Source organism: Dromaius novaehollandiae, unplaced genomic scaffold, assembly GCF_036370855.1.
Source record: "Dromaius novaehollandiae isolate bDroNov1 unplaced genomic scaffold, bDroNov1.hap1 HAP1_SCAFFOLD_53, whole genome shotgun sequence".
Classification (NCBI taxonomy): Eukaryota; Metazoa; Chordata; class Aves; order Casuariiformes; family Dromaiidae; genus Dromaius; species Dromaius novaehollandiae.
In genome coordinates this window covers 27,993-34,990 of record NW_026991301.1, presented here as the reverse complement: position 1 = coordinate 34,990, position 6,998 = coordinate 27,993, and positions in this window count along the sequence as shown.

Here is a 6,998-nt window from a genome sequence, read left to right as displayed (position 1 = left end):
GCACTATCAGGCACTAATGATGCTGTGACCTCACAAGCACAGCCTGGAGCTGTGGGTCTGCCACTGGCCTATCAGGCACCGATGATGCTGTGATCTCACAAGCACAGCCAGCAGCCATAGGCCTGCCACTGGCCTATGAGGCTCTGAGGCTGCTGTGGCCTCACAAGCACAGCCAGCAGCCGTGGGCCTGCCACTACCCTATGAGGCTCTGAGGCTGCTGTGGCCTCACAAGCACAGCCAGCAGCCGTGGGCCTGCCACTACCCTATGAGGCTCTGAGGCTGCTGTGACCTCACAAGCACAGCCAGCAGCCATGGCCCTGCCACTGGCCTTTCAGGCAATGGCACTAGTAAATATCTGCATATATACATATCATTCACAGACACACATATATATCATACATATATATATATATATCAAATATACATCATATATATCATATATGTATATCATGTATGCATAGCATATATATATCATACATATATATATATAAAATAGTAAATATCTACATCCAAGCTAATCATATTATGCCCTTTTTATGCACAGTAAAAGACTGAAGTAATTTTAAGTTGCTGCTTATCTGACCTGTTTTAAACATCTACTTTGGGATAAGATGAACTGAGCCAACGAAAGTCCTTTTGCTCTTTTCTGAATATAAAGGGAGCCTAAGATGACTAGACCAGATCTAGACACCTATGTTTCATCAAATACATCCTCCTTATAATAGCTGAAAAAGATGCTTGACAAAGAATGAAAACATGCATATAGGCAAACAGGTTGGAGCAGGAAAAGTTCATGTACCCAGCAGGTGGCAACACCAGTCTGGCAATGTCAACCACCACACTTGGATATTCACAGTCAGAAGATGAAATAGCAGTGGTGCAATGATGACCAGATAGCCTGTAATATGTAACGCCAACCCTGGGACATAAAACATAGAGGACATTGTGTGGATGTTCTCTCAGGGGATCAAAGAGATGCACAAGATATTCATTAACACAGAAGCCGTAAAAATAAAACAGAGTGAATGATATTGCCTAGGTCCAAAGCCTAATTAATCCATCTTCTTCTTCTATTTTTACAATAAGAAAGGATCTCTGTCTACTCACCATACGATATTTTTCTAAGGTAACCACTTGGTATTTAAAAAAAAAAGATATCCAAGAAAAAAAAGAATCATTGATATATTCTTGGCAAAAGTGAACAGGAGAAGACATAAAATTTCCATAGGCCATTAACCAGTTAACAGGTGACATGAAAGCAAACACTTCGTTATCCTGCTACGCAGCATCTCTGAAATAAGCAGAAAAGAAGAATCCCTGTATTTACATTTGATTCTAACAAAAAGTTAACTAGGTATATTGATACAGGTTATTAGCTACTAGATGCCATTATAAGTCACACCAAAGATACACAGCTAATTTCCAGGGTAATACAGAAAATGATTAGAAAATAGTTTTGTGTGTAATCAAGACTCTAGTGCCCCTGAGTGACATAGCAGGTTAACTGTTCACAGCAGACTGTGGACAACATTTTTGAATTGAAAGGCTGATGACGTCCTTCCCTTCCTCCATTGCTCTGTCAGAAACATTGGTAAAGACTGTGGTAAATATTCAACTTTTAACGTGCGCTTCAGAAATAATGACGGCAGCAAATGTGTTTACAGGACAATGCTGAAGAAGATCAGCTATTTAAAGCATTCCTTTTCCACATACATAGCCACGCTTTCCCCCCTCTCCCATACAGTCACACTAGGAAGATTGAAACAGTAAGGGCAAGAGTGCTCTCTTGATATTAAGGCATAAACCGGGCAGAGGGAAGGGTAAGATCATAACTTTTTGTAATAAATTAAAATGGACCCATTTCCTACCATTCCAGTCCCCACTTTTTATATGCAAATAAGGCAGAAAAGTGGCGATATTCCAAATGTTCTATTTCCTGTCCTACATTGACCTTGCTAGTGTTTTAATTTGGAAAGGATGACCTGGCTGCTCATTTTCCACAGCTCATTGGAGCCATAAATAACGAGGTCAAGACAAAGGACAATGCACTGAGCTAAAGAATCCAGTGCAAGCATCAAAGCAAGACAACACATGGCTGCAATTTATACAATATTTTGAGGCATCATATTCTGAGCATATTATGAATCTCTATTCGTGATAAAGGCTATACCAAGGAAAAAAGATTAAAAGATGAGAGCCGTGGTTATAACAATGTAGAATGGAAGACGAGAGAAATCTGAATCCTAACATTTTTAAGATTACCATTGCGTGGTGCTTCTTTGATGATGTTTCTGAACTTAATGCAATTAATATGTAATTACAGAATACCAACGGGATCAAAAAAATCATTGGCCCATGAAAATACAGGAATTAAAGAAGAAACATAATACTGCCTTTTGATATTCAAAGCTGAATATGTAATGTCATTATGCTAAATAATCCTGCTGAACAGAAGAGGATTTTCGGCTGACAACATCTCTTTGCACTTCTGAATCTTAAAATACAAAACTCTTCCTATTACGATGCATAAGGAAACATTCCTGTGGTACTGTATTCACGCATGGAGTTCTCTGGAATTTCAACAAGGATATGGACCTATGCAAATCACGTGCACACACATAAGCAGTGTTAATCGTCTATATTCTCTTCTTGTTTCTTTAAATAGAAAAACTACCAAGTAGAACTCCAAGTGTGGGATTCATCTCAGACAATTCTCACAGAATTACTGAGGTTGGAAGGGACCTCAGGAGATCATCTAGTCCAACACCCTTCCCCTCTCCACCACCCAGCTCAGAGCAAGGTCAACTAGAGCAAGTTGCCCAGGATCATGTCCAGTTGGATTTTGAATATCTTGAAGGATGGAGACTGCACTGTATTTGTCTGCTGATGACACAAATAGTCTTGCTAACAAGGCCTACTTTGGCATTGTACCACAAATATGTACATCACCACACACTGAGGAAGTCAGTGGTATGTCACTCGGGGCTCTATCAGAAAGAACACCACCTGTTTAAAGAGCCAGTCCTGGAGACCAGGGGGCAAAAGTTGCTTATAGCTGCCATCATTTAAGGACACTGCAACTAGACAGACAAAGTGGTGCTGGTAAGAGGAGTGTAAATACAAGACATGTTCTGGGTCTTTCTGGTTGATGACATTCTCTAAAAAACCTTCTACACATGCTGTAATCTAACACCCTCCCATCAGCTACTTATAAACCTAAAGGAACGGCATCTCCCGAGGGTCAAACCTCCCCTAGCGCTGCGGGGGGGGGGGGGGGCGGGAGTTGGCAGCCTGGCATGCGGGGAGCCGTAGTTTTCACCGCCGCATGCCGGGAGCAGTAGTCTTCCAGCACTGGGCTTCCGGGCCGCCATTTTCACGTGCACGGTATGCTGGGAGGTGTAGTCTTCTCAGACGGGGCTACTGGGTGACCATGCTGCGCCTCTCGAGGTGGCGGGGGCGGGCAGGTCTCTGCCAGCGGCGTTCCCACCAGCCAGCCGCATCGTGCTCTGTGGCAGGCCAGGAGCTGTGGTTCCAGGTGCCGGTGCCTTCTCAGCCCTGCAGCAGTGGCCCGCTGGGTCTGTTCCTTACTGGACGTGTGTCACTCACGCCTGAGTCCCCACAGGTCACAGGGGACAGTGGAATGCCCCTGTTTTTCCCCGGTACAGGGCAGGAAGCATTTTCCATCTCTGGTGGTGTTGCAAGACAATCTTGGAAGCTCAGAAAGAGTGTTCATGCTCTTTAGACTAGGCAGATGAGGAGAACCTCTCTATTTCCTGGGAGGAAATAATTCTTTAATCAAGGCCGTCCTAGAACTGCTAAAGCCTTAAAGAAACTGTAAATCAAGATGCTTTGTTTTCTATGCATACATTGCCAATTTAGCAAAAGAATTCGAGGTATCCCCTAACTGACCTGTCCTCATTATAATACAAGAAAATCACGCTGATAGGTCAGAAAGACCCACGCCCGGGTGAAGACCCCTCCCCTGAGCATGTGTAGTAGTAAAATGGTGTGTAAGCAATATTACAGTTGTAGGTAAATCACTAACCAACCGGTGTAAAAGGGAAAGTTGCAAACCTTGCAATTTGTTTGTGTAAATGCTACTTGGAAAGCCGGGGGTGGGGGGTGGGGGGAAATGCGCTTGATTTGTGGGAAACCACCGAGCAGCCAGGCTTGCGCAACTCTGAAATAAATAAGCAAATGTCTCTCCTGAGCGTGTAATTATTGGCTTAGTGCACACGGGGCAACGAATCCGCTTTTTGGACAGCAGTGTGACCGGGCAGGGTTGTCCCCAGGGGCTGGGGCTGTCCCTCTTGGAAATGGGGAGGGCAGGGAGAGAAGGAGGGGTGCTGCGGGCTCCTGGGAGTCGTAGCTTTGCTCAGGATTGGGGCCAGTTAGGCAACTGCTGGGAGGAGCGGCAGTGCTGGGAGGGCACGGTGCGGAGCTGTCCTGCTGTGCAGCACAAGGGAAAGTCGACCAGCACCGTTGCTGTCCGAGGACCCTGGAACAGCCCGAGAGACCCTGGAACAGCCACCCCACGGACACCGTGTCACTGCCTCGCAAGGCCATTGCGTTCAGGTACGTTAGACTACATCGGGCAGAAGAAACGTAAGCCGAAGGATCAGGGCAAATAGCTGCTTGTCTAGGTTTGTTACCTAGCGACGCACTGGCAAAGCTTTTCATGAACACTCCTACTTGATCAAGTGCGTATTCATTCCGTGAATATTACTGCCAGAACGCGTACGTCACTGATCCTTTAAAGCAAGTCCGTGGCACTGGGGTAGCACGTGTAGTGGAGACTAAATGCAATAATACCTCATTTTGATGTCGTTCTCTTCTGCGAAAGCACTTGGAGCAGATGACAACATTTATCATACTATTTTGTTTATTGAGTGGACCCTGATACTGGGGAGAAGGTGGTACTGCACCGAAAGGGAGCACGCATGCGCATTGCGTTCCGCCGCGCTCACTGCTGCCATCGCGGGTCTGAAAAGCGGCACTGCACACTCATCGGCGTAGCGCATGCGCACTGCGTTCCGTCCCGCTCACCGCTGTCCTCGCGTGTCGACAAGGCAGCACTGCAGCCGCCGGCGGCCACCGCTGCATACGAAGAACAGTGCAGGCAGCCGGCGCACACGTGTGCGCTGCCGGTCACCGTGTTCACCGCTACTCTCCGCTCTCTCGGGGACGGGTAAGCGAAGGCGCTCGTCCACCCCTGCCTGGTGCTCACGGACTGGGAGCGCTTTTCCCGAGAGGGCTTTTCCTTCCCGGTGCTTCCTGGGGGTGCGGGGATGGGCAGTGCCATCTCAGAGCTGCTCCGCGACCGGGGCAGCCCCAGCGCCTGCTCGCTGATCCCCGCCGCTCTCTCGGGCACGGGCAGAGCAGCCTCGGGGCGCTCGCTGCTCGGCCTGAGCACCGGGCTGGCGCGGCGGGCTGCGGGTCGCCCGCGGGAGCCGGCCGGCTGCAGCGCCGCGCTACGACCACACGAGGGCGCCATTGCGGGTCTCGCCTCCCCCCCCCCGCTCCCGCTCCCGCTCCCGCTCGCCCCCGCCCCTCCCGCGCTGTCCGTAGCCAGCGCATGCGCGGCGGCGGGGAGCAAGATGGCGGCGAGCAGGGTGGGTGTTTTCGCTCGGCGGCTGCGGGCGAGGGCCGAGGCTGCCTGGAGTCGAGCACGTGGGGATCCCGGTGAGGCGAGCGTGTGCTTTCGGGTGGCCGCGGGCGTCGGGCTGTGTCCTGCCCGCCGGGGCTGTCACTTTGTGGAGGCGGCGGGGCGGGGGGGCGGGGGGTTTGGACCTGGCGCCGCACCGCGCCGGGTCTGCCGGAGCGTGGCTCTGACTCTGCCTTTTCCGTGTGTCGCCTGTAGGGCCCCAGTTCCTCCCCAGCGCGGGCCAGGGCGTGCACTCACCGCTGTGGACGCAGCCTGGAGGAGCGGGGCGGGGGGGTGGTGTCTGCGCGGGGGTCTGGATGTGTCCAGCAGCGGCACAGCAGCCTGATGCCTCCTCTCGTCTGGGACGCGGGTTCCTTTGCAGCTTTTCTGGGATGCGGGGCCCTTGGTGAGTTCCCTGCTGCCTTCTCTGGCGTTCTGTGCAAGCTCATAGATCCCTCCTCCTCCCCTCCGCCACCCTATCTGATGGGGTGGGAGACCAGTGGCTCCTCCCGCCGAGCTGACAGCCACGTGGGGCACCCCTATGTGCTCCCTACACATCTGGGATGGCACCCCTGCCCTGAGGGCCCCGCAGAGTCCCACCCTTCCTGCAACCAGCCCCCCCAAAGCCATTAAACCACCCACAAATCCTGCCCCAACGCCCCTACAGGCCCCAAAACATCTCCGAGCCCTGCCTCAACGTTGTCACTGACTCCAGACCTTCCCCTGCACTCTCTCCAAAGCCCCAAACATTCCTAAAACTGCTGCCAGGCCCAGTCCCCGCAGCAGTGAGGCGTTCTAACAAAGATGGGGTGTGATCTGCGTCTCCGCCTTGACTCAGTCCCGCTTTAGAGAAATGGGAGTTTACAGCGCTTCCTGGTGAAGAGTGTTGGCGGGTGGATGCGCTGATGACAAAGAGATTTTTCTCTCTTTTCTTCTGAGCTGCCTCTCAGAAGCCTCTGTACGTACACGATGTGGCTGATCTGGGATAATCGTGCTGTGCACAATGCTTAAGGAGAACATTGCCATGAAATGGCGGGCTAAGGAATAGCCTAAAAAACCTAAAAGGCTCGGGAAAAGCCAAAGAGAACACCGTTGGGCTCTGGGAAGCCCCAGTGAGGCTACAGAAAACAGCATGGCTTTTAGGCATCTCCTCAGAGCAGCAGCAATGTCTTGCTCCAGCCTATGGGACAATGGGGACTCTTAATTACCGCCTTGAATTACCACAAGTGTTGCAAAAGCAGAAGGGACTAGGGAGCACGCAGAGCAGGTTGTGGGCTATATGTCAAGTTTAAACAAGCAACAAGCCCCTCTGCAAATAGGAACAGGTTTAGCCCTAAGTAATAGATGAAGGTAG